A 26,775-nucleotide genomic window follows, 5' to 3' on the forward strand; every position below is an offset into this window, starting at 1 on the left:
TTGAAAATGCCCCAATGTCATCCTGCAAAGACTGACAAAAAGAAATGTTAATATAAACAGGCAAAGATATTGATTGTCTTTATTAGGAAGTGAGCAATAAGTGTACTTAGAATTAAGTACATTTATTTGGTAAGAAGTGATGCTTTTATTAACATTCCTATTTAAGGCTTTTCAGTATACCTATCTGAGATTGAACCTTAGTCATCTTTAAAAAAAAAAGCATTGTCTTTAAATATTTGAATGAATGTGTGTGTCTTAAGAAAACAGAATTGTTGCATAAACAGAAATTAAGTGCCTGAAAAAAGAGGCCTTAATGATCTTCAAGAAGTCTTCTTGGCAAAATATTCAAATACCAAGAACATAACAAGTGACAGAATGTTTAATTATAATAGATAGCCTCTGACATACAGGATACAGATACCATGATCAGTTGAGAACAAGGCAGATAAAGAAGCTGGCTTTTATTCAGCTATTTTTTGGTTAAACTGAAAATCTTGTTCCCAAAAGAGTATTGCATTTGAATGGCTTGCTGTAACTAAAACTTTAAGTGCACAGTCATTAATGGGCATCCTTGTGTATCTTTCTTGTCAGCCTCTGCACTTTTGAAATAAGACAGTAGCATGGTGAATCTATGTTTTTCTACTGAACAGGTGACTGGCACATCCTAAGGCAGTCCTGTTAAGTTACATGGCATTAAAATGGTGACAAGTGCATCATGATGTCATTAAATAAATGACTCAGTTACGTACTTGCATCATGACTGACACAAGTACATAAGTAGCATTATGCCCATGTTGTCATTTGCCATCCTTACCTCCCTGAAGGTGCCCATTAAATACTCTGTATACTTACTACAATGACCACTTATTAAATTAAACTTTATTATGGATCACTTAAAAAAACATATACAATATGGATTACAATGTAATATGCATGATAAAAAGACCACTAATAATCACCGCCACTAAGTGATTCAAACTGGAATTTGCTTATTCAACCTCTTTCTTGTATATAGAATCTTATTCATTTATTAATATTATGTTCTCCTTAGGTTGCTGAACTCTGAAGAATGATATAAAAGGGATTTTTTTTACAATATTTAATATTTTGTTTGCTATAAGTACAAATAAAATAAAAATCAAACCATGTCAATTTTCCCAATTATAAAAGAACACAATTTTGAGCAACAAATTACACATTATGATAAGACCAGATAGAGCCATTCCATTTAGTCCTTCCATAGAATCTATTCAGTCCAGAATTTTACATTTGGGGTTATAGTTTCTTGATGGCTGCACATTATTCTCTTTTTTGTTACACTACAAACCAGTTATAACCATTGTTTCTCATAGATCAACAAATTCCAAATATTCTGATACTTATGTACTTGTGTCAGTCATGATGCAAGTACATAACTGAGTAATTTATTTAATGACATCATGACGCATGTCACTATTTTGCCATGTAATGCCACTATTACATGCCATGTAATGCCATGTAACTTAACAGGAGTTTGATATTAACTTTCTAAACATTAATTCTCTTCCCAATACCATGTTATTAAAAATGAAAATATAAAACCAAAATGAGGTAACAAAGAAGCAAGTCAAAAGCATGGGTGCTAAAGATTCTTCATATTTATTGTTTCTCCAGTATTTAAAAAATTGAGGGAGTGAGGGTGAAATGTGTTGACATGTCAATTAAACATGAAAAAGAAATGTATTATTAATGTAATCTTAAAATCATAAGACATATGTCTGACATTCTTTATAACATGGCACTGCTGATTTATTAAAATAAGATATTCCAACCCTTTATTCCAAGGTGCTTGTAAATTACCAATATTTATTGATTTTCTTCTGCTGTTTATATAATTTAACTAGAGATTTAGACTCTGCTGAAGCCTGCTGTAATATGCTCATGGTTCTAAAACTCCAGAAATGCTGAAAAACTGCCAACTAATCAGGTCCCCATTTGGAGCTAACAACATAAATTAGAAGTGTGAAACCTGTGGCTCTCCACTTGTTGAAGTACATGCTGGCTGCGCTAGTGGAACTTAGAATTTAGTGTTATTGGGACTGCTAGGGTTAAAAATGTTTAGAAGGTGATTTTTCAGTCTTAATATTCATGAACATCTTACTATTTAGCCCAGATGTAACTGCATGTGATAATTTTATTTCAATGTTTCATGACAAATTGGGTAAATTTGTAAATATTCACAGACCAGATATTGCTGTAGCCTACCATTGTACGTATCTATAAAGAAAAAGGGAAGCTTTGTTGGCATAAGCGCAGGGCACAGGGATTTCAAGGCAATAGAAAGACAGTAATCTTTGATGTTGATGGTTGCTACTTTACTAGTAAATGTAGGCATTTAGATGTGGTTGTCAAGAGAGCTCACATACATGTCTGAGTTTGCATATTTATACAGAAGACCATTGGACTGGGGCAAAGTGTACCTGATACAAGAGATTGTGCAGCTTGTGTTGTGTATCTGTATATAGTTTTCTCTGTATATAACATGCAATACTGTTAGATCCTGAGCCTGGCAATATGTTACTGGTATAATTATTTTAAACCTGCCCTTTCTCCAAGTGTTCCAGGGCAGCCCCTATGTTCGTCTCACTTTTGCTTAATAATAGCTACTCTGGGAAATTGATTAAGCTGTGAAATAATGGCTGGGTTTGCACTTTGCTACTTTGCAGTAATGTAGTTTGTTTTGTTTTGACTTAGTACATTGAATGAATCTAGCAACTGTGGTATATAAACCATGGTTTATGGCTTAGTATGTTTGTGAATAAACCAATAAGCTGTGACTAAACGTCTTAGCATGATGTATGAACTCATCCAGGGTTGAGTATGAAGATACTTAATGTGGATAAGAAGCTGGAATATATGGGACCTAGTCTGAGGTTCATACAGAGAAATCAGGGGAATATGGAAAAAGGGACAATGTTTTCATAATGGAATTTAAAGATTTTTATAGAGGTGAGAGGTAATCTGGCTTCTTAAGGAAGTTTTTTAGCTAAAACAATTATATTGGTAGGAGAAATGAGACTTCCTTCACAGTTTGTCCATTGTCTTAAGCAATACTGCCAAAGAGCTTCAGTTCCTCCACATGACACATGGGACTCTTTTTACAACTGTATAATAGCAAACAGGTGACAAGTTGAGGCTGCTAAGTCCTCAATAATAGGACTACCATTTTAGGGATGCAAAAACCTGGATGACATCTAGATTTTAGCAACAAGATATTAAAAAGTCTTTTTACTGCCATGTAGTGGTCTTTCAGCTTTCTGCAGCTCTGAGATGGTAGCCCTATCACTGAGCCATTGGATGTACTCCTGCACATGAAATGCATATGTATGTTGGAACAGAAACCCTGTATACCTTAAAGTATCAGAGAAGGAGTGTAGCATGATGTCAGCATAGCAGTGTTGCATGCAACCATATTTGTAATTGAATAGCCATGATCCTTGTTTGCCCACATTTATTTATTTAACATATAATTGTTGTACGTTGCCCAGAGTCGCTTTGGGTGAGATGGGCGGCTACATAAATGTGATAAATAAATAAAATAAAATATAATCCACATGGTCTCAGCAAGCTATCTTGTAATGGTTAATATTATAGAAGAAAAACATGGGAAAAACTACATTGACTGTACATGAATACTATACAGCAATTTTGTTGAAACTAATCTAATTAGGTCTAAAAGGGATGAGTGTTTGGATAGAAATCTGCTTGGGAGCTTTATGTTTCCAGTGTAGATGATGTGTATTCTAAAAGTCATCCTTTCCTATTCTGTTGTGCTTTTCAGATAGGTTTTGTATCTTTAAAAAGGCCTGGAAATAATTTGCAAATGTCCAGATAAAATATGGTAGGCTTATGTTGCACCTAAATTTGTGTAACTTGATGCTTATCCTTGCTTCTTACCCTTGCAGTGAAACAACTGTTTATTTCCCTTCTTTTCACTGTTCTAGTAAACTTTAGAAATACTAATGCTTGGTATATCCACGTTAATCATTCATTGGTTTCTTTTAGGATGTTATTTAACAAGAATTAGTTGAGCTGATGAATGTCTTTAAGGATATCACAATTTCTAACTTTCTTTCCCTATGCTTTTATGAAAGTCTTTGTAAAAACAGAACTTTGTAGGAAATGTTATACCCAATTATTCAATAAGGAGATCAGTGGTAAAGCTTTGATCAAAGGTATTCCTACACAGAAGACCATTTAAATGCTGATTTACTTTTGGTAATGCAACAATGACTTATGGCTATAAACATGTTAACCTATAGTAACCTTTTCCACCATGGTTGCACTTCAGATGTGTGGACATTAACTCCTAATGCTCAGCAGTGACTATCTTGAGTAGGCAGTTCTGAGAACTAAAGTCCGGTAGGTGCCTAGATTGAAAAAGGCTGGAACATACTATTTAATTTCTTGGTCTTTTTGTTAATTTATCTGTTATGATCATATGTATCCACATTTTCCAAGGCAAGCCTGTTAATATATTTGATGTATTTTTTTTAAAAATAATCCACTAATCTTTTCAGTATCTGCAGGGAACCTTGTTTATTTACAATTACTTGTATTGTACAAGGATTGATTTTTAAAGATGAAATAAAATGTAGCACATTGGTTATACAATAGAGTTTTGCTGCTGCAGTGTCAGGGAGGTAAGAAGATTTGGCTGTATGTCCCTCCCCATCCCTATGCATATATATTGTATCTCTTCTGCAATGTTGGTTTTTATAGTTTAGTCCAGGAAGCATAAACTGCTGCCTTGATAACAAGATTGACCAGTATCTCTGTAAATTGATTATCCACATATTCTCTGAATTAGATTATTAATCAGTGAATTTGTTAGTAGAAATATATTGAGAGAATTTTAAACCACCTTAGTGGAAATTGATATTTGGTTTCTGTGAAGGGCCAGGCAAGGGTACCGTTATTTCATTAAAAGTTATTTCTTACCAGATATCATCATGCTGAGGCTGTTGCTGAAAGCATACAAAAGACTGATTAGTCATTTAACAAGTAAGTATAGTTCAGTTGAAAATAGAGGCAAGGCATTTTTAATTTGTACAGTCTGCAGGAGATTAATTATGCTTTTAAGTGAATCATATGCAAAACCATGCTAATCATGGGCAATATTGAGCTATTTCAGGAAGAATCCCCATCTTTAGCTACAAGAATTCTTAGGTACTCCCATGTAAACACACTGGAACATTTTTTATCATATGTACATATAGAAATAAGAGGGGTTTACACTTTGTGCTAAACTATAGTTTTTTTAACCATGTTTGTTAAATAAATCACAGTTGACTAAGTCCAACTTTGTCCTACCAATAAGCCAAGATTTACAAAATACAATGCCTGGGTTAAGGGAACACTCTTAAGTCAAAGTCAAATTACTTCCTGATTAAATGTGATGGGTGAGCTCTCTATATGTTTATGAAAAAGAGAGATCTTGTCCATTCATTGTACTAAGCCTTTGGTTTTAACAATGGTGCATGAAATAAACCACAGCTGTCTGGGTTTGCACAACATAATATGGGTTTACAGATTATAGTGGCTGGGATCACACAACAGGTTGGTCCAAAACCAAAGAAATGAAATTATGGCTTTGCACAGTGTTTGAACCAAGCTAGAACAGAATTTGTCTTCTTTGACATGTAGACGTGCTATAGCTGAACTTTTGCACTAACAGTCTGGACATAGTACATAACATTTCTAGGACTGGTACAAAAATCCTAGTACTTAGTTCCTATTCCAGAGCTGTGAAGACGGGAAAACGTTCTGAACGTGCAAATGTTTGCGTTGAAAGTCAGATTAGTTTTTTGTGCGGGGGATTTAGTGGTCAGAAATAGCATGGCGAGAGCCTATTGTGTTTTCAACATTTCTCTTGTTTTTAATTACATTATGTACATTAACCAAGGTAATGTTAGGATGTTTGCATTATCATACCCTACTCTATAAATAGTCATCGGTGAACTTTAATGACATTATAATGATACTTTTTGCTTTTTATTTTCCTGACCTTTTTGTCACAGTTCTGCTCTTAGTATACCACTTCATGCATTGGTGAACATTAGTTTACAAAATCTATTCTAAAGCACTTAAATTGGTGACAGAGAATGGATTTTTGAAAAAAGAGTTTGATTCTATAAACATTGTATCTCTGTCTGAGAAAGATAAATAATATTAAATATAAATTCTCTGAGGGCAAAAGTCTTTCCCCAAGACAAAACTCATCCTACTTTTTATTCTTTCTTTCACCTGACTATATAATAATTCTTATAAATAATTCTGAAAAAAAATTGAAAATAATCTCAGAATAAATCTGAAAAAAATTATTGTAAATATTTGGCACAATCCTAGGAAATTTCACTATTTGATATTTTATTATTTTTCATGTTCCAGTTTACCATATAAGTGGAATAAAGTTGATGGATTGAATTTACCCTTGTGTAAAGGGAAGTGGCTATCTCAGATTGAGGAATAATTGTGAGATCCTTTGATGCAAAAAACTTGTGGACTACCATCCCCCTGTAATTTACTGCATCACCATAATCCATGTGAACTGCAGTAATTTACAAAGCTAACCTTTTCCCCCAAAGGCCAAGGAAAAAAGATGATGTTCTGACACTAAAGTCGAAACATCATTCAGCTACCAGTCCACCTAAAATCTATCTAGCAACAGGAGAGAAGAGTACCCAATCTACATTTAAGGAGCAGAATGTATTAGATTGATGCTACCAGAGTTGAACAAGAGTGGAAGGTAGTTTTATCAACATTTCTAAAGATACATTGCATCTTTCAGCCATTAGTAATCATATGGATGTTGTATTTGGGAACTGCAGGTTTTTCTTCAAGCAGGTAGTAGGCAATATTTACATTTGTGTTGCCGTACTTGTTGTTCTAAGTTGGCCTGTTAAGCAATGTTGCGGTTCCCCTATCATTGCAATTTAAAGCTAATGATGCTGAGATTCCTGTTGAAATGATGAAAATATTGTGACATAGCACAAGGAATAGCTTTCAGCCTTGAGGTTTTTAAGCTCTGATCTGGAATTTAGCAGAATGCCTCAGGTATATCAGAAACAATATTTAGTCAGATGTGTTTAATGATGTAATATTAAAAACATTGCATTTAAAATTACCAAAGGAAACCATAGAGTACCATAAATAAGCATTCCATTCCTTCTGATTTTACAGGGCTAAAAACGTTGGCCAGAATAGAATAGCATAGAAGTGCCAGCTTAAGGATACAACCCACTTGCCCCTCATTGGGAAAATATTAAAACACACACGCACACAAAACAGGATATTTGTATGACTGATTATATGTATCCCTCTCACCCCAGTGGATGGTATATGTCTTCCTCAGTCTCGGATCCTCTACCAGAGTTCTGGGAGTTTGAGGGTTCTGCACAGTATCTTAGCTGTTCCTAGCGCTGCATTTTTCTGGACAGAGAGCTCTGAAGTTGTTCCTGGGGTCTGTTGGAGCCACTCTCCCAGCTTAGGAGTCACAGCCCCAAGTCCTCTTACCACCACTGGGACCACTTTGGCCTTTCCTTTCCACATCCTCTCTAGTTCTTCCTTCAGGCCCTGGTACTTCTCCAGCTTCTCATACTCCTTCTTCCTGATGTTGCTATCACTTGGCACTGCTACATCTATCACTACAGTGGAACCTTGGGTTACGAATTTAATTCATTCCGTGACTCTGGTCGCACCCCGAATTGGTCACAACCCGAAGGAAATTTCCCCATAAGGTTCAATGTAATTACCGTTAATCCGTTCTGGCGTGGAGGACGGGGAGGTGGCTATTGCTTGGAGGGAGAGTCCCCCTCCCTACGACCACATGTCAGGGGCGGAAAAATGGCCACGGACCATGTGTCAGGGGCGGAAAAATGGCCACGGACCACGTGTCGGGCGGAAAATGGCCGCAGACCACGTGTCAGGGGCAGAAAATGGCTGCAGACCATGTGTCGGGCGGAAAATGGCCGCAGACCACGTGTCAGGGGCAGAAAATGGCCGCGGACCACGTGTCGGGCGGAAAAATGGCCACGGACCATGTGTCAGGTGGAAAATGGCCGCGGACCACGTGTCAGGTGGAAAATGGCCGCAGACCACGTGTCAGGGGCAGAAAATGGCTGCAGACCATGTGTCAGGGGCGGAAAAATGGCCACGGACCGTGTCATGGGAGGGAAAATGGCCACGTATCCTGTTCGTACCCCGAGGCGGAGTTCGCAAACCGAAGTAAATTTTCGTGGCCAGAGCTGGTCGTAACCCGAAAAGTTCATTAACAGAGGCGTTTGTAACCCGAGGTACCACTGTACCTCTGTCTTCTGGTCCTTGTCTATTACCACAATGCCTGGTTGATTGGCCAGTACTTGCATGTCTGTCTGGATCTGGAAGTCCCACAGGATCTTAGCCCTGTTATTCTCCATGACCTTCTGTGGAATCTCCCATCTGGACTTGGGAGGGTCTAGCCCATACACTGTGCAGAAATTCCGGTACACAGTGCCAGCTACTTGGTTGTGCTGTTCAGTGTGTGCTATTCCTGCCTGCATCTTACACCCTGCCATTATGTGTTGGACTGTCTCTCTGCACAGTCTGCATCTTGGGTCCTGCCTAGTGTGGTAGACCCCTGGTTCTATGAATCTGGTGCTTAGCACCTGTTCTTGTGCTGCTATGATCAGTGCCTCAGTGCTGTCTTTTAGTCCAGTCCTTTCCAGCCACTGGTAGGATTTCCCAGTGCTAGGGATCTCAGCTATCTATTGATGGTACATCCCATGCAGGGTCTTGTCTTGCCATGGCACTTCCTCTGCTTGAACTTTCTCCTATGTCTGCTGCTGCCTCAGGCATTCTCTCAGCAGCTCATTTTTGGGTGCCATCTTACTAATGTACTCCTGGATACTCCGGGTTTCATACTGGACAGTGGCTTTGAAACTCACCAGACCCCGCCCACCCTCTTTCTGGCTGGTGTACAGTCTCTGGGTGTTGGACTTGGGGTGGAAACCTCCGTACATTGTGAGAAGCTTCTGGGTCTTCACATCAGCAGCTTTCATGTCCTCCTTTGGCCAGCTCCCTATACTGGCAGGGTATCTGATGACTGGCAGGGCATATGTGTGGATGGTGTGGATTTTGTTCTTCCCATGAGCTAGCTCTTCAGGACATCTCTCATCCTTTGGTGGTACTTGGATATTGCTGTCTTCCTTGCCTCCTCCTCATGGTTCCCATGTGACTGAGATATCAATGTATTTGCAACTGGTCTGTATGTCGGTTATGTGGCCCGCTGGCAGTTCCACCCCATAGTATAATATATGTAACTGCATCTTTTTCTGGGAAGATGTGCCTGCTCTCCACAACTGCTTACAATCCTGGAAAAATATGTGTTTTGTTTCAAGCATTGCTGACAGGTGTTATATGCACACCTGCTCTGAAGTACCTTGTCCCTTTTGAATTCAAAGCAGTGCACAGCCCTAATGTGTGCATATGTATGTTTATTTTACACTTGCATACTAGAGTAAATCAATGACAAATAAGGGTTATCTATCCATATTATTGTTTGCACAGAAATATTTGGTCCAGACACCAAACCTTGCAAACCATTCTCATGAATAATTGCTGCAGGTAAGCCTCTGTGTGTTCTGTGTGGTTTAAAAAGTAGCTTATGTGCAGGAATGTATCCTGTTGCTCACTTACAAGCCTGTCTCACTCTTCAGTGTAACTGAATTTTGCATTGCTAAAATTTCTATCTATGGAAGATGGTAGAACATAGCTTTACTGGAAGGTTTATTTGATCCCACTCCTGTGCTCCACTGAGTATTTGGCCATTTTCTGGAAGATTAAGTGAGAATTGGGTCTGTAGAAGTGGCAGGATTGGCCAATTCTTCTAAGCAAATCTGGTTTGTGATTAAAACTTTAAAACTTGGTGATAAATTTTAAAATCAAATAACACTAACTTATTTATAATTGTGGATTATGTGTATCTAGTTTAGTCTAGAGTGGAGTAATGTATCTTTTTCAATATATCCAGTTCTGCTTTGGCTGCCCTCCAGTCTCTGATTTTCTTGAGTGTTTTCTTGAACAAGTGTATCTACTTGCATTGGTATCTTCATTGCAGAGACCAAAATCAGCTGAAATAATGAAGAGAACAGAAGACTTTTCCTGTGGGAGAGGAGGTGAGGGTTATAGCCTTTGGATTTATTTTTTTTTTTAAATTTAGAAAGGTTGTCTGAGCGGGTATAGCTGAAGTTTGTATAACTATAAGGAATGAGAAACACTTGTCTTGTACTACTAGAATTTAGTAGTCACCCACTGAAACTGGTTGCAGGTTCTGGGAAGGCCAAATAAAATACTTGCTCACACAGTGCATGGTTAAATTTATTGAAGCCTTTGCCTAAGTATATGGTGATGGGTACTATTGTACTTCTTTAAAAAAAAAGAAAAGTATGTACAGAGGAGAAGAGATCTGCATCCTGGAATCTGGGTATCTAAGTTGGGGATTGGTTCTTGGTTTGTGTTTTGTTGCATGACCTTCTAGAGCAGTGTTTCTCAACCTCATCAACTTTAAGATGGGTGCTTCAGCTCCCAGAATTCCACAGCCAGCCAAGTTCCCATTCTGGGAGTTGAAGTCCACTCATCTTAAAGTTGATGAGGTTGAGAAACACTGCTCTAGAGGCATCTGACTGACCATGGCAGAGAAGACCAAGGTTCTAAATTCAGTATGGCTCGGTGTTTCTACTGGAACCCAGGCTTCTGAATTGTAACTATAGGCATTGATGGTGCTGCAGAATAATACATTTAAGATTATTGGAGGGTGGTGGGAGGAATAGGTTGATTAATGCAAATAATTCAAGTAGCTTAATTCTGTGATTTAGAAATGCCAGCTATTCAGACATGTCATGCTGGATCTTCTTTCTTCAAAGACACTCTGCTTCCTATGTGGTTGTAATTTCAGTTCATAAAGAAACGAGGGAATGTAAAATATATGAATTAAAAATGATGCATTCATATTAATGTATATGTATACTTTTAGAACATTAGAGTTTGTTAGGTTAAGTCTTATATATTAAAAATATCTGTACAATCACTCTACACAATAGTTTTAATGACTTCAGTTTCTACTTATCTTTTGTAAATATATATAATACAAAGAGCTATTCTTGGCAAGTCCCACATTATGAAAATATCTTGCAGGATGTTTGACCTTCCTCAATCAATAATACAACCCACAGTTTTTGACACGCACACATACCTCGCCTTGTTAGAAATTCTTGGGAAACAATGGTCCAACATCTCCTAGTATACTTTGCAATTTTATCATTTGATATCCTACTTATAAAAAACTGAAACTATAAAAAAGTATTTGTCCTTTTTTTCTAAACAAACCACAAAAATTAAATGCTTTTTTATTTACCATCTTATTCCAAATGATTCCTGTTGTAAGTGTTGTAGGCTGAACAACAGATTGTTTTGTACATTGGGTTAAAGAAGAAATGGCATCTTAATGAGATTTAGCATTTTAATGTATGCCTCTGAAAAGGCATATTTTATAAAACAGATGAGTAGCAATCTCAATTTCCTCTGTTTTGATCTCTTTCTTATGCCTAGCATTTCCTAGTCATTTTTTCTTCATGCATGAGGCAAGAACTACAGCAAATGTTCATCTGAATACAAATGAATTATGATTTAGTTGTCTATAATGCCATAAACCCAAATTTTCTACACATATCATTTAAACAATGCTTCAGATATTATTTTCAGTAGAAGTTCGTTAGAGTTGCATTTGCTATACTTAGGTGAGTTTTGATTAAGGTTATATAATTTGATTTTGAAAGGTGTGCTGTGTTAAGAAAAATATATAAATTATTTTACTATTTACATGAATTAAATTTCTGTTATTTCATGCTTTTTTTCTGTTGTCTCACTCTTAGATATTACTCAGTTAAGGACAGGATTTTAAAAAAAAGATATTACTCAGTTAAGGACAGGATTTTAAAAAAATATTTGATTTAAGTATTTGATTTTGATAAATAGCAATTAAGAATCTTAGTTTTTATCCATAAAACCAACTTTGGGCAAGTATAGAAAGCATAAATAAATGCTTATTCTGCACCATATTTGGTGTATTATATATGTTGATTCCCCCCCCATAAATTAACAATATAGGTGAATTCTGCCCTTTTAATACTATTAGATTTCTATTCATTTGTATGATTTTTTTTTTTTAATTGATGGTCACAGTTTCCTGAAAATCAACGGTATGCATTTCAGAATTAAATTAATGAGATTTTCATATGAGCTTGTTAGTATGTGGTTCTTCAGTTTGGCTTCATCACTTGTATCCCTTCACCTTAGTGACTTTTCTCTGCCCTACTCTTTCCCCTGCTAGACTTAACCCCATGGTTAAGGATGACACTTTTATCAAGGTTAGTACCAGCAAATTCTGATGAATGAGAATATCTGGAAAACTGGTCAAGAAAAACAATTTCTTTCACAGCAAGGCTTTTTGGTAAAATAAATTATCTTCCTGTAGACCTACTGTTTGTCTCTTCTAAGTTTACTTGCATGTTGATTTGGCCATTCGGATAAACAGCATCATTGTGAAAAATATAGGCATGGCTAGAGATGAATATGTGCGGTCAAACTAGATATTTTGGTTGCTTGGTTCACGGAATGTTTAATTTAAATCAGCTTACTGTTTACTCAAAGCCTTTACTACAAATTCTCCCAACTTAAATGAGTTTATATGCCATGTGTTGGCAAAAGTCAGAGCTAGAGGATATTTTTATTAACTTTGCAACTGTGTAATGGTTCTTCAATATTCTAGTACATAAAATTAAGAAGTCAAAGGTAACCTTACTGATTTCAGTGAACTTTGGCACCCATAAAAATAGTATGTTTTTCTGCGTGTATACTTATGGCTGATGACATTTTGGACACATTTTTTATTGAACCTGAAACAAACAATACAAGGAAATAGTTTTTATGTGTTGTTACAGGAAAACTGCCTGTCCCGTGACTTTTCTTTCCCACTTTCTAAATAAATGCATGAATGGATTTAAAGTTAAGAAAAGAGTAAGTCTGGAAGACAGTATTTACTTATTTAGTGTTTCCAGTTTGCAAACAAATATAACACTGAAACATGTAGAACCTTGCTAATTCCATTTTTAAATAAATGCTTTTATTATTAGCTTTCCTAATATAAAGTAATGGATACTTTTCAATGATTAAAACTTTCAAAAGTCTTTTTGGAGAAATGAGTAATTTTTTTTTTCTCTAGAGTGAAATAAGTATGTTCCTTAAGCTGATACCTGAAAGCTATAATGGAACAAGCTATTGAGGTGTTGAATATTTTTATGTAAGCTACCTATAATGTCATTATTCAGACTCAATTCTTAATACATATGGAATGCACTACACGTAGTCCTGGCTTAAAAACCACAATTGGGCCCAGCTAAGCGAGGTGGTTGCTAAGTGAGACATCATGTGACTGCGACAGACTTATGACGTCCCTTCCACTGCAGTTGTTAAGCAAATCACCCACCGTTGTTAAGTGAGACATCATGTGAACGTGATTTGAAATTTTACTGCTGGCTTCTTCATTGACTCTGCTTGTCAGAACCCGCTGTGAAGTGCAAACATGGTGATCATGTGACCATGGGATGCTGTGATGATCATAAACACCTGCCAGTTGTGAAGTGCCTGAATTTTGATCATGTGACTGTGTGGATGCTGTGACAGTAGTAAGTGCAAGTACCAGTTGTCAAGTTACTTTTTCAGCACCATCATAACTTTGAATGGTTGCTAAACAGGGCAGTCATTATGCAAAGACTACCTATACATTTAAATTGTGTGTGTATGTTTGTGCGTATATACACATACACATATAAGTAATATATAAGGATGTAAATTCATAAGAATGGTGTATTTGTGGCTATGAAAGTATGCAACATAAGGCTGTGAAAGCTGGAGCATCAGAAAGGCTGAATGAATTAAAACAGATGCCTTTGAATGCTGGAGAAAACTGCTGAAAATACCTTGGACCATGAGAAGAATAAATTAGTATTAGATGGAATAAAACCAGTCTGTTCCATGGAAGTACTAATAATGAAGCCAAATCTTAAATATGTGGACACATAATGGGACAGCAAGAGTCATTGCAGAAGACGCCGATGCTTGGAAAATTAAAGACAACTGAAAGAAGCTGATAGAAAACAAGGTTGCTAGATAATACTGCTAATTGTACAGTAGTGTTTATTGTTGTGAATACTTAAAATCTATTCAAAAATGCAATTTTTCTCTACTATTTCATTGTTCTTTAGAAATATGAATAAGCCTATTTGCATATACATACAATACATGGTTAATCTTTAAACGAAATAATCTATTTTAAAAAACATATTTTATTGTTTGAATTTACAAACATTTATTTTTCTGCCTATAGAAAATGAAGTAGAATAAAGTAACCTCATCCTGTAAGCTCCTGACAATACATATGAGGTTTGATCAGAGGACTGATAGTACCTGATGTAGTGTAATTGTAATTGACTGGTTACACAGAATTTTGTTTCATATTTTTGGAATTTCAAAGCTTGGAATAGTAATTAAAAGATTTAATGGAAGCAACTTTCAATCTTAGTGAATATCTACTTGAATACGGGACTTTGCTACTCATTTCAGCAGTTCCTGACACGAGAACACACTTACTACAGATTCAAGGGTACACACGATACAAAGCCTTCTAAACCCATTCAATCATCAACTGTATATACAAGAAAGGAATGAGCAAACTACCATTTTACATTTTACATTTTTATCTGAAGTATTATCAGAACACAAGACTTCTTTAGCTAAGGAATATTAACTAGAAGAGTTGTTAACACTTGTCACACTCAGGATGCTGCCGGGACCACAAGCTCTGACAAGGCCAATAAGCACTTGTGCCTACTCTGGGTTCCATGTGACCCCAAGATATCATTTTATATTTCCTACAACGCCTAGGGTATCCAGTATAGTACGAATTTAATGGAGAAATTTAAATTAGCAGCTGATCAATAGACAGTGATTTTTTTGGTTTCCATCAAAGAAGTGCTGCTACTCAATATATCTGCTGGCTCAGCATTGGGTACTTTGCAAGTGTTGGTATTGCTTAAGGCAGCTTCAACCATGGCAGCTTGAAGCATGGCTGGCTGGGGAATTCTGGGAGTTGAAGTCCACACATCTTCAAGTGAAATCCACACATCTTCAAGTTGCCAAGGTTGAGAAACTTCAGGTAAGTAAGGTCGTGACTAAAAGAAAATAATGCATTCAACAACTTACATAGCCTATATCTGCCTGTTCTTGCATTTTTCCTCATCTTCCATTGGACATTTTAACCAATATTTGGGTTAAAGTCTTGTCCCTGCAGTATTATTTGGATGTTTCTTCTGTGGGTTGTTTGTTTACCAAAAAGGGGAAGATGAAAAGGCAGTGTTCAAACTGGCAGTCCCTTGTTTTGCATTTGTAGCAGTGCTGCCTCTCTTGTTTAGAAGCTATACAATTTTCATTTACAGCACAACACATGCTGCATTCATCAAGAGGATTAGCTGCACTCTTTGAATTAGGAGGACAGCCTTTCGAAAAATAATACATTTGACTGTGTGAAATGCTTCCAGTCTGTTCTCTCCTTTTAAAATCTGTTTTCCTGAAGTTAGCATGTTTGTCCAGATCCTCCTCATTTGTGTCCTTCAAAATGCATTTTCTTAAGAACATTGGATCTAGTTCAAGTTCGCATGCAAGCACTGAGGTCTTCTTGGCAGAGTTTCTGAATAGTGTAGGATTGAGGCCAGTGAGGCAATAGCAGAACTGCTTGGCTTAAATTGCTTGGACTGAATCTTTTTTTTCTATAATGGTGGTATTTTTTTTTCCTCATTGTAATTTTCAGGCTAGCAGATTACTTTCATATGTGACTGGCCATATTTGTTCCAATAAATAATAGTGGAATTTTATTTTATTTTTTATTGGATTATTTGTCTTCTACAGTCAAATCTGAAAAACCAAAGTAAAAATAACGTGGAGATTTTAAATATGTCAGGAGTATTTGGATGTCTCTTGCAATTACTGTCTGTCCAGATCTTGCAGGCAGTTTTGGAAGATGATGTTGGAGAAAGATGGTGAACATGTCTGTGTCTTGAGATTGAATTTTCATGGTTTTCCCCCTAAAACTGAAATAATATATAACTGACAGTAGAATAAACTTTTTTTTTTTTTACATCGTAATGATTTTTCCAATTTTACTATTTGTTATCTGTTAGAAATATTAACAGTTGTCAAATCCAAAACTCTCATCAGGTGTTGTGTTAGGGCAAAAGCGTAGTTATTGCTTATTATTAGGAAATAGGCAGCATAGCCATGAAACATTATCCAATACGTTGTAGACATCTTGGGCAGACTTTCTCATTTAGAAGTTGGGCACAGTGATTTGATTCTATCACTCAGGAATATTGAAAAGGATCCTACTAACTTATAAGGTTGAATGTATAGGGAAAAAAAACCTAGAATGATCATGTCTGAATACTACTTTCTTTCACAGTATTTTCTGTAAGGTTTAATTGAATATGAAGTGCTTGATCCAGTAACTCAAGAAATATGCTGGCATTTGAAATGTCAGCATCTGTGAGGTGTGTGTGTGTCTTTTTTTTAAAGTTACTGAAATGAAGCAAAATAAATCCTTCAGAGTTAAAAGTAACCCAGCTGGTGAGGTAAAATCTGTTAATTCATTCAAGTTTTATGTAACTTCTTATTTAGGCCAGAATAACAATGTTGCAAGATATACTGTATGTAAGGTGAAAAACAAGGAATAATGCTCCAGTATATAAATAAAGCCACATGTCTTTTTGAACAAGAACAATCCTTTAGATTATATCATGCACAGGCATTGCACACTCCACTGGTTCTGCTTGCTTGAGGCTATACTTGATCACTGAAGCCTTTTTTAAGCCAGCTTCATTTCTATTTGAGTTTGTTTTGCATCAGTAAAAGTAGATAAAGTTGACTGCTAAGACTTTTTGCTCAATTTATTTCAGTAGAGAGTAGCCATAGACCAGGGGTTGATACATTTATACATTCCAGATGTTTTGAACTACACATCCCATAATGTCTCATCAATGCCTTGGTGAATGGGGCTTTGGAAAGTTATAGCCCTAAACATCTGGAGGCACCTGGATTGGGTGGTTTCCTTTGGATGTGTTCAGGCAGGTTTCTTGAAAATCATTGAAGAGGCAAGAGTAATACTTCATGTTGGTAGTAGCTCTGATATTTTTACTGCTGTGTTTCCTATTGCAGTCTTAATGTGTTAGGCTTACAACTATCTTCTAGATTTCCCAGCCAGGATCTGGAAGGTACTAGGTTTAGGAATGCTGAGTTCTGGACTGCCTGCAGAATGCAATCTAGCAGACCTCGTAAGAACACCCAAGAGAAATGTCTATTTGTTTGTACCAATAGAACAGAATATATGTAGCTCAGGGTTGAACTGTGGAGTCTCAGAGGACCTCAAGGACTCCATATTTGTTTGTTTTTGACTAGTGTGGATAACAGTGATAATTTCTTCTATGTACATTTCTTGTATGATATGCATACAAGAAAATACTGAGGACATCTGGTATTAACATACTAGCAGGGTCCTTCTGATTTTTAGCTTATCAAAAAGCTCAGTTTATAAAAGTAGCGTAATTATTGTTTTGTTGAAATGAAATGTTTTAAAAGAAACAAATGTTAGTTCCAAAGAAACAATAAAACCGGATAATAGCTTTCAGCAATATGTGTGATGCAAACATGGCTACCAAGGAAAGAGTGATGTAGGAAATGCCATTCCTGTATTTTTGTGCTTATAAGCAAAGTGCTTTTATTCCCCTTTTTATGACATTAATGAGTTAATGTTATCTGTTGGGGTGGATGTTTTGAATCTTTTTCTACTTGCATTTCAAATACATTTACTGTTTCAGTATGAAGAGACCTTGCCTCCATTCAGGCTTGATTGCTATCTGAAGGGAAGTTTTCTAACTCTGCAAGAAATCCTTTATCCAGATGAACTGGAAAAAAATGTAAGCCATATGAAAAAGAGTGGCATAATAAGTATGTAATCTAATGCAAATTGTTAGACATTCTGGGTACTCAGTACTGGAATGATGATGTACCTGAGGATATTCTTTTTTTAAAAAACTAAACCATTTAGGCACAGCTTTCAGGTGGGGTTTTAATTCACAGAATATGTCCTTCAGACATAAGAGCATAATAAGAGTCCAGCTGAAGCAGACCAGATGCCTATTTATACAAGCACTGAGCAGCCAAGCCTACATCTATGGGAAGCCCACAAGCAGGACCTAAGAGCCACAGAATTCATACCTGAAGAATGGTATGCAGAAGCTTATTGTCTCAGATAAGGACGTAATACATAATCATCACAATTAGAAACCACTAAGAATTTTATCTTCCATGAAGTTGTCTGCCTCTTTTTTTTTTTTTTTAATGCTTTTCACGTTGGTTGACGTAACCATATTTTGGGATAGTGAATTCAGTCATTTGCTATGCTCTGTGAAGGACTGCTTCCTTCGGTTCAACCCCCATCTCCTGTTCTACAGCTTAATGGGATGATCTCAGATTCTAACATTATGAGGAAGAAAAATGTCTCCTTTGCATTTCGTCATCCCTTCCTTGGCCTTTTCGAAGCTAAAAATCTAACCTTTTCTCATCAGAGGAATTGCTTGAGCCTCTTGATCACTTTAGTTGGCATTTTCTCTGTTTATTGATTTTGAAGGATGGTGATCAAAGCTGTAAACAGAATTCAAGCTATAGTGGTTACACTATATATTTGTAACAGCTTTATAATGTGAACAGGTTTATTTCCTTTGCTAAGTATTGTCAGCATGGAATTTATTGTTTTCTCAACAACCATATACTGGGTCATTTTCATCAAGCTATCTACCACAACTTCAAGAAAAGTTAAGTTCACTTATTACTGGTTTAGATTCTACTAACATGTATATTAAGTTTTTTGGTTCAGCATACACTGTTTGTTCATTTTGCATCATCACTGCATTTCTCCAGTAGGAGAACCCCCTTGGGAATTCTATTCCTTTTAGTTTCAAATACCCTAAACAATTTGTCAGCAGCAGCAAACCTGGCTTCTTCTCTTGTCATCTTTAGTTGCAGATCATTTATGAACAAATTAAGAGTCACCATCTTTGTTTCACTTCTTCAGTCTCTCTTTATGAAAAGGTCAGTTCAGGCATATCTCCTGCAGTGAGATTTCCTTAATCTCTTTTAGGACTCTTTGCTATCCAGCGGTTTAATCACTTCCCCTCAGCATTTTTTGCTGTAGTATTATGAAGCTCATCGTTTATTTTTATTTTTGTAAACTCCATTTTCATCTTCCACTTGTGTGTATGTATGCAAGTATGGGCAAGAAAGAGACCTTCCTGATACTTCTAATAACTTCCTTGATATTGCTTATTTACATAGTGATGGGACTCTGAATTAGTGGTACTTCCCTGAATTACACTTACAATATAGTGAACATGTGTTGTTATCAATCTGATTAATCCCCTAATATTCTGGAAATATTTAATCCTCTTGACTTTCCATTTTATTTTAGTTTTTATTATTCTCCTTAAGTTTGAGAACTTTTCCTTTTTTGGAATAAAATGTGTCTGTGTTGGTCTTCCTTGGCAATTTCCATCTTATACTGTATGTAAATTACATTTGAGAGTATTGTGGTTATGTTTTCCAATAATTTCAGCAACACTTATAACTTTCACCAAGGCCTAAATGTGTTTTAGGATTACATCTAGGACCAGATGTTTCTGGTCTGTCCCATGACTAATTTTTCTATTATTTAAATTTCTATTCATTTTATTTATAATCATACTATTTATCTAAGTTATGTGAAGTGAGTTGAAGCCCCCTAGTATTATAATACTTTAATCTTTATTTGCCTCCTAGATTTTTGTTGCACATAGGGGAAGATCATGTCCAGTATTAAACTACTTGGGATTGGTATCACCCATGATCCTGGAAGAAGTATGCCCATTTTGAGATTTCTAGTATGTTAAGCTATAGTTTAACAGCACCATATCTTTACTTTCTTCTATTTTTCCTATGCAATTTTATTCGTTAATTTGATTATATCCTATTTTATACTCAAATTAAGTACTTCACATTGTTAACGGAATTCAAAATGTTAAAGTACATAAATTAAAATTAGTACTGAAATCAACAATGAAAACCCTAGTGAAAAAGATGTGTCTTTGTACCTATTGGAGAAGCCATCCAGAAGATGACAACAGGTGCAGAAGCATGGGTTAAGCCCAGGAAGGCAGGAAAATATTAGTGATTCAGACTGGCTCCCCTTGACTCTCTGGGGTATAAGAAGGAGAGAAGGGAAAATGCAGCAGACTTGCAAGGTTCTGTTATTATAGCCTATCTCAATAAAGTACAATTTTAGTTTTCCTGTGGAGTCAGTTTCCTGACCTGATCTATCACACAGGCTGACATAAATCTTGCAAATCTGCCTATGTTTTCCTTTCCGTCCCCCTTATACTCCAGGGAGTCAGAGGTAGCCAATCTCTTTCTAATACGTTCATGCTGCCCTGGGCTTAACACATACTTCTGTACCTGTTGAGGTCTTAATGGCTTCTGCATGGCTTCTCCAAGGTCATCTGCATGGCTTCCTACAGCACCCAGAGGGTAGAGTATGCATCTTCATTTCATCTGGTTTCCATTATGTCCAACAGATCATTGTTTTCCCTTAAAGCCAACCACTTATATCTCACCCAACTTAGAGTAATCAAATATTAGCATAAGAGCTTATATTATCTTGTATAAGTCTCTCATCAGTTTATTTTCCCTTAAGACTGTTTGACCTTTTAACTGGGTCTTATATTCTACTTTTATCTTACAGGCTTATTTATTATAGTCCTGCCCTATTGGGGTGATTCAGATAAGAGATACCCTAGGTTTGATTCGTCGTGAAGGTTCATATAGCTTTCTCACAGAGAAAATAATTTGTAGGTTATGCAGTGTCTTTCGCCTTCCATTTTTGTTTCTTTGTAGTAACAACCCTGAGAAATAACTCAGGTGCAAATTGTTAGGGATTCTAGATTCCTTTGGCACTTCATATTCTCTGGCAAATCCAGAAATACCATATAGTAAAACATATTTCCCATAAAGAATATCAGCCTTTAACATGGCATATCCTTTTTCCAGTACTCTTGCAGAACATTTTAGTTTAACTTCTACTATTTCAAATTGTTCGAAATATCTATGAATAGTTACTTCAGGTAGGTCTGTTTCGGATTCTTTGGATTCTTTTCTTGTTGGTACTTTCCAAAAACATTTGCAGCTACACTTCCTGTCCACCCCTGGAAGAATGTTAGCATTTCATGATAAGGATTGCATGCATATAGTCTCTTCTAAGCATAACAGCTTTACATTAGGACTCTTACTAGTTTGTCTTTTGTAAATTTAAAAGTTTATTCTGCTCCCTTTTAGGGCTGCAGCGCTTCCATTATCTGCATTGCTGAAGAGAAATTATCTTTTATCTACCTTGTACATTTGTTGTACATGGATTATGTTGTGCAAGACATGTCATAGGGACTACTGGAGAATAACAGTGTTGCTCATAGCTATTTCTAATAGTTAGAGTCTGTGTGGGAAAGGAACCACCAAAGTTAAGTGTATGTATTTTAATGACTTTAAATAAACTGGCCTCATCTCAGTTATAATCTATAGTTCTAGTAATATCATACCTAAATAAATAGATAAATAAATAAAATGTTGTAAACATACACCAAAGAATAACTTAAGAGTCCCTGAGAATGTGTGTTTCATAATATTAAACTATGGCTTGAAAATGGTTTAAGATCCTACCTTCTCATAATGAGTAACTTTATGAGTTTATTGATTCATATGAAATGATAATTTAGATACTTCCTCATTTAACGGTAGTTCTTGTAAAAATGTAGAAAGAAGCACAAATCCTGTGCATATCATGATTTAAGACAAGATGGGCAGTAGTCAAATTTATAGATTTTTACTAAAACAGTGATTGGTAATAATTTAAGAGACAATTCTGTACATACTCATTCAGAAGTAAGTCCTACTGTGCTTGGTATAACTTTTTTGGATTGACATTTTTATGTTATGTTATCTATGTTAAATAAGTGTTAGTCAAAGTGTTAGTCATGGAAAGCAGCTGTCTCATTGACTATGGCTATGTTAGCTAAATGAAACTTCCAAGTTTATCAGGGGGTCCCAGAAAGTATTGCATATAAAATATATTATACTTTATAAATGCTTGATAGGTGACTGCTGGACAAGTGGAAGCTGTACAGTATAATTGCTAAGGTGCTTCACCTTCAGCCGTGGAAGCTCACTGGGGTATTTGGTCCAATGGCTCTCCCTCAGCCCAACCTGCCTCACAAGTTGATACTGTGAGGATAAAATTGGAGAAAATAGTATTGTGTCTATTACCTTGAGCTCCTGGAACAAAATAGTATATATATATCAAACAAAACTGTCATCCAATAGAATACATCTTATGTATTTCCTCTTTAATGAAAGAAAATAAAATGGACGACAGATTACTATTTTTCCTTCATTTCAGTCATGTCTGCTACACTCAGGTGATGAGAACACTGGGCATGATATACTTTGTCTCTATTTTAATTCAACCTTTTAGACAAAGAAATATATTGTTTTGTTTTATTTGGAGAAAATTTTGTTCTTTGTTTTCTCACGTTCAAAGGACTGATGATTTTTCTTTGGGAATGAAATATATAAATTTTGTCTTTGGACAGCAGGAATAGCTTTGTGGAAGCAGATATAATAGATTTTATAGAAGTGAAAGTTATTAAAGTACTGTACTTTCCTTTCTTAGTTGTTTTCTTCCCAAATAAGGGAATAGGTGAAAAATAAGCAAACTTGTAATTCTTATTTGTTCTTCTACTGCCTATAATAGACGCCTTCTGAAATATACTGCAGCGATGTAATATATTTTAATTAGTTAGTAGCATTATATATCTCTATCTCTCTATATCTCTATCTCTATCTCTATCTCTATCTCTATCTCTATCTCTATCTCTATCTCTATCTCTATCTCTATCTCTATCTCTATCTCTATCTCTATCTCTATCTCTATCTCTATCTCTCCATCCTTCAAGACAGTGTTGACTCCTGGTGACTGCCTGGACAAATTCCTGTAGTTTATCATCTAGCCTGATGCCTTAGCCACTACACCAAACTGGCTCTCTAGCATGATATACTATAAGACATTGTTTCATACAATCTTGACAAGTTGACTCATACTGAGAGCTAACTGAAAAGTGATTCTTAATTACCTGCAATACAATGCTATACCATAGTGAATGTTGTGTGGGGCCTCCAACATCCATGAAGTCCTTATTATAAGCATGAAGGCATTGGAATCCCTAATCATCTTGTCTATATCCAACTTTTTTTAAAAAAACAAGCCAATAACTGATCTAGTTAGCTTGGATTTCCAAAACAGTATCTTCATATGAACTTTCAAAATGTGAAGCCCTCAGCACTTTCTCCTAATGGTATTTGCATAAATAAGGATTTTAGAAATGGATCTGCAAGACAGATTTATTGACTCAAATCCCTCAGTGGGAGCAGTGCTACTTACCAGCAGACAAGTCTATGGCAATATCGGATTATAGTTGCTACCTGCAATAAATTTGTCACCCAGAATTGATGTAGGAATTTAAAAAGCCTGTTTATCCTGCGTTTTCCCTGCATTTCCCCCAAGTCTCTAAGGAATTATCTGTATTTATAGAGAAAAGGGAATGACTATAGTTCTGCCTCTAGGGTTAGCACTGTCATGCAATTTTCTGCACACTTTTGGACTTGAGACGTCCCATAACTCAAAATTCAAACACAGTTTCATTTTAACTATGCTGTTCTGGGAACCCTTTTGGCTGAAAAGCAGGAGAAAAATGCTTTAAATTACCAATAAATAAATAAATCAACAAACCTTCAAACAAACAAAACCTCAATACCTTTTCAAAACATGACTGTATTCAATTAATAATAATTACATAGCCTGTATTGTTTGGATTTCATACCATGCCTTGTTAAAATAATTAGTATTCTATATTAACAAGAATAGCTGTGTTTCAAAGAATGGCATCTGGAGTCATGTGCAAAAATTATTAATAAAAGTGTGAATTCCCAAAGAAAAACAAATATGCCTCTTTTACAAGTAGTATGTAATGTTAAAGAATACTCAGGAAGATTCACTTGGTCAGTGCAGAATTAAGGAGGAATAGTGCCTTATTTTATGTATTATTTTCCTTCAGACACTTTATACGAAGACCTAGCTGTGGAGAAGGCTGTAATACTGGGAAAGATGGAAGGAAAGAGAAGAGGAGGATGACTAGCAGCAAACAGATAGATTCAGTAACAGTGCTGATGGGGGCATGGTTGAAAGAACTGAAGGGCCTGGTTAGGGACAGATAGTCATGGAGAAAACCTATCTCTGTGGTCGCCAAAAGTCAGCAATGGCTCTGATATAATCTATATATAATCTTATATAATATAATCTATAATCAAAACCTTGGAGTACATCAATACCCTTGTATTTTTTATATTGCTTCCAGCAATTCTTCCATAATGTTATGGTTGATCAAGTGGCCCTCCAGATAGTCACTCATGCCTTGATCAGCTTGCATATGGACTATTGCAATGTGTTCTACATAAAGCTTCCCTTGAAGACCAATTGGAAGCTTCAGCTTTTCTGAAATATAGTGGCATGGGCAGTTATGGGCATGCTGCAATATGGCTACGTTACACTTTTGTTTCATCAGCAGCACTGGTTGCTGTTTAGCTTTCAGGTGCAATTCAAGGTGCTGATTTCTATTTATAAAGGTCTTCAAAGCACAGAGCCTAGCTATCTGAGTGACTGTCCATCTCTGATAGTTTCTGTCCACCCTGGTTGATCTGACAATCAGACAGATTTGTTATTTGATGGGACCCAAAAATGGGCCTTCTTATTGTTATGTCTGCCTTCTGGAACAGCAGTCTTCTAGACATTTGTACAGTTCCTACCTTGCCTTTGTTTTAAAGGTCTTTAAAAACATAGCATTTTCCCAGGGCTTGGCTTGGGGTGGATGATTGTCTGTTGATGATCTGTGAGTTGTCTCTTCCAGATGTCTTTTGTCTCTTTTCTGCTTTGTTTATGGTTTTGTATTGTTTTTATTGTTGTAAGCTACCCAGAGTTGGTACGGAGTTGTATGGACTTATAAATCTTATAAATACAGTATTAAATAAGGAGAAATGCAAACAAATGCCAATACTTGTTTGAACTCTCATCCTCTTAATTAGGTGATTCACTGAAGTGATTCTCTTCCTCTCGCTTGTCAAAGTCTCCTTGCAATTTTGAGGCTTGTTTTCATGTGTGTCTGTTTTAAAGCCTATGGGCTTTTCCATTAGGCTGACCTCATGGGACATACCCATGAACTCCCAGTAGGACTGAAGAGAAAAAACCCCAGATTCAATTAGGTAGGACAAAAGTGCTCAGTTGTGTTGCAACTGTCTGCTGTGGTGAATTATCTTCTTTTATTAATTTGGATAGAAGCATGATCTGTACTATTTCGAATTCTCTAATTCTTAAATAACCTTTTAAGTATTTGGAGCTCTTCATTTCACACAGAATCCAATTATAAAAGTGACCTTGCTATAAAAACCAGTTTTGGAAGTGTTGCCTTCTAAAATGATATCTATGTGAGTTATGCTTTAAAATACTGAACATTTGTAGAGGTAACATACCTTTTTTTCCCTCTGTGTAAATGATGATAATATACTAACTAACTTGCAATTACTAAGCCATTTTAGTGTGATGGTGTTTAAGAAGTAGCCTTATAGTGATCAAGAAGCAGCATAAAAAAATAAATGAAAATAAGATAAGTCGACACTGTGCCAAGAGTATTCATTTTTGAATGAAAAGCTTTTCAAATATACCAGTAGATAACCAATGCTTTAACAGTAATGATTGAAGAGATCATTTTATTAAACCTATACACAATTTCCTTACTGTCAGACTGAAGAATGTAGATAGCAGAATCAATAAATATGGCACACACTTGGGACGTGCTAATACATAAATTAGTGTGTAGTGCTCCTGTATGGGAGTACAAAAGCCTGTTTTTCTCATTCTTTCATTGTGTGCACATGAAAAGAATTATGGGCAAAAACAATCTCAATATAGTTAAAATGTAATATTGTAGTAACAAAGATGTTTCCAAATAATTATTCCCTTAAAGCGGCTACTACATCTGTCATGTGTATAATTCAATTTAACAGTGGTAGGAAGTGCAAAAAACTGACTCACATGTTCATATTTCATTTTAAGATGTAGTTGATTCTAATATTAACACTCTATAATATTCTACACACATGTGCAGTGAAATAAGACAGCTGATTACAGTTATCAATTAAATATAATAAAGTAATGTATGCTATTTAGTGTTTCAAGTTTATTTAAAAAGTTAGAATAAAAGGCACAGTCAAATCACTTTATTCCTCTGATTCCTAGTCACAAGCATTCTCAATTTTTTTTGTAAACAGTGTATCACTCAGGCTATCTTTAGAAGAATTTATTGCCTCTCTTTTGTATTCTGGCAGAAGATTGCAAGCTCTGCAGCAAGGAATCATGGTGTCAGAGGTCGGAGCTCATCTCCTTCATGTGTTTTTAATGTTCTTGGA

Source organism: Python bivittatus, unplaced genomic scaffold (genome assembly GCF_059951505.1).
Source record: "Python bivittatus isolate LINGU-HERP-01145 unplaced genomic scaffold, Pbiv_v1 ctg000330_np1212, whole genome shotgun sequence".
Lineage (NCBI taxonomy): Eukaryota > Metazoa > Chordata > Lepidosauria > Squamata > Pythonidae > Python > Python bivittatus.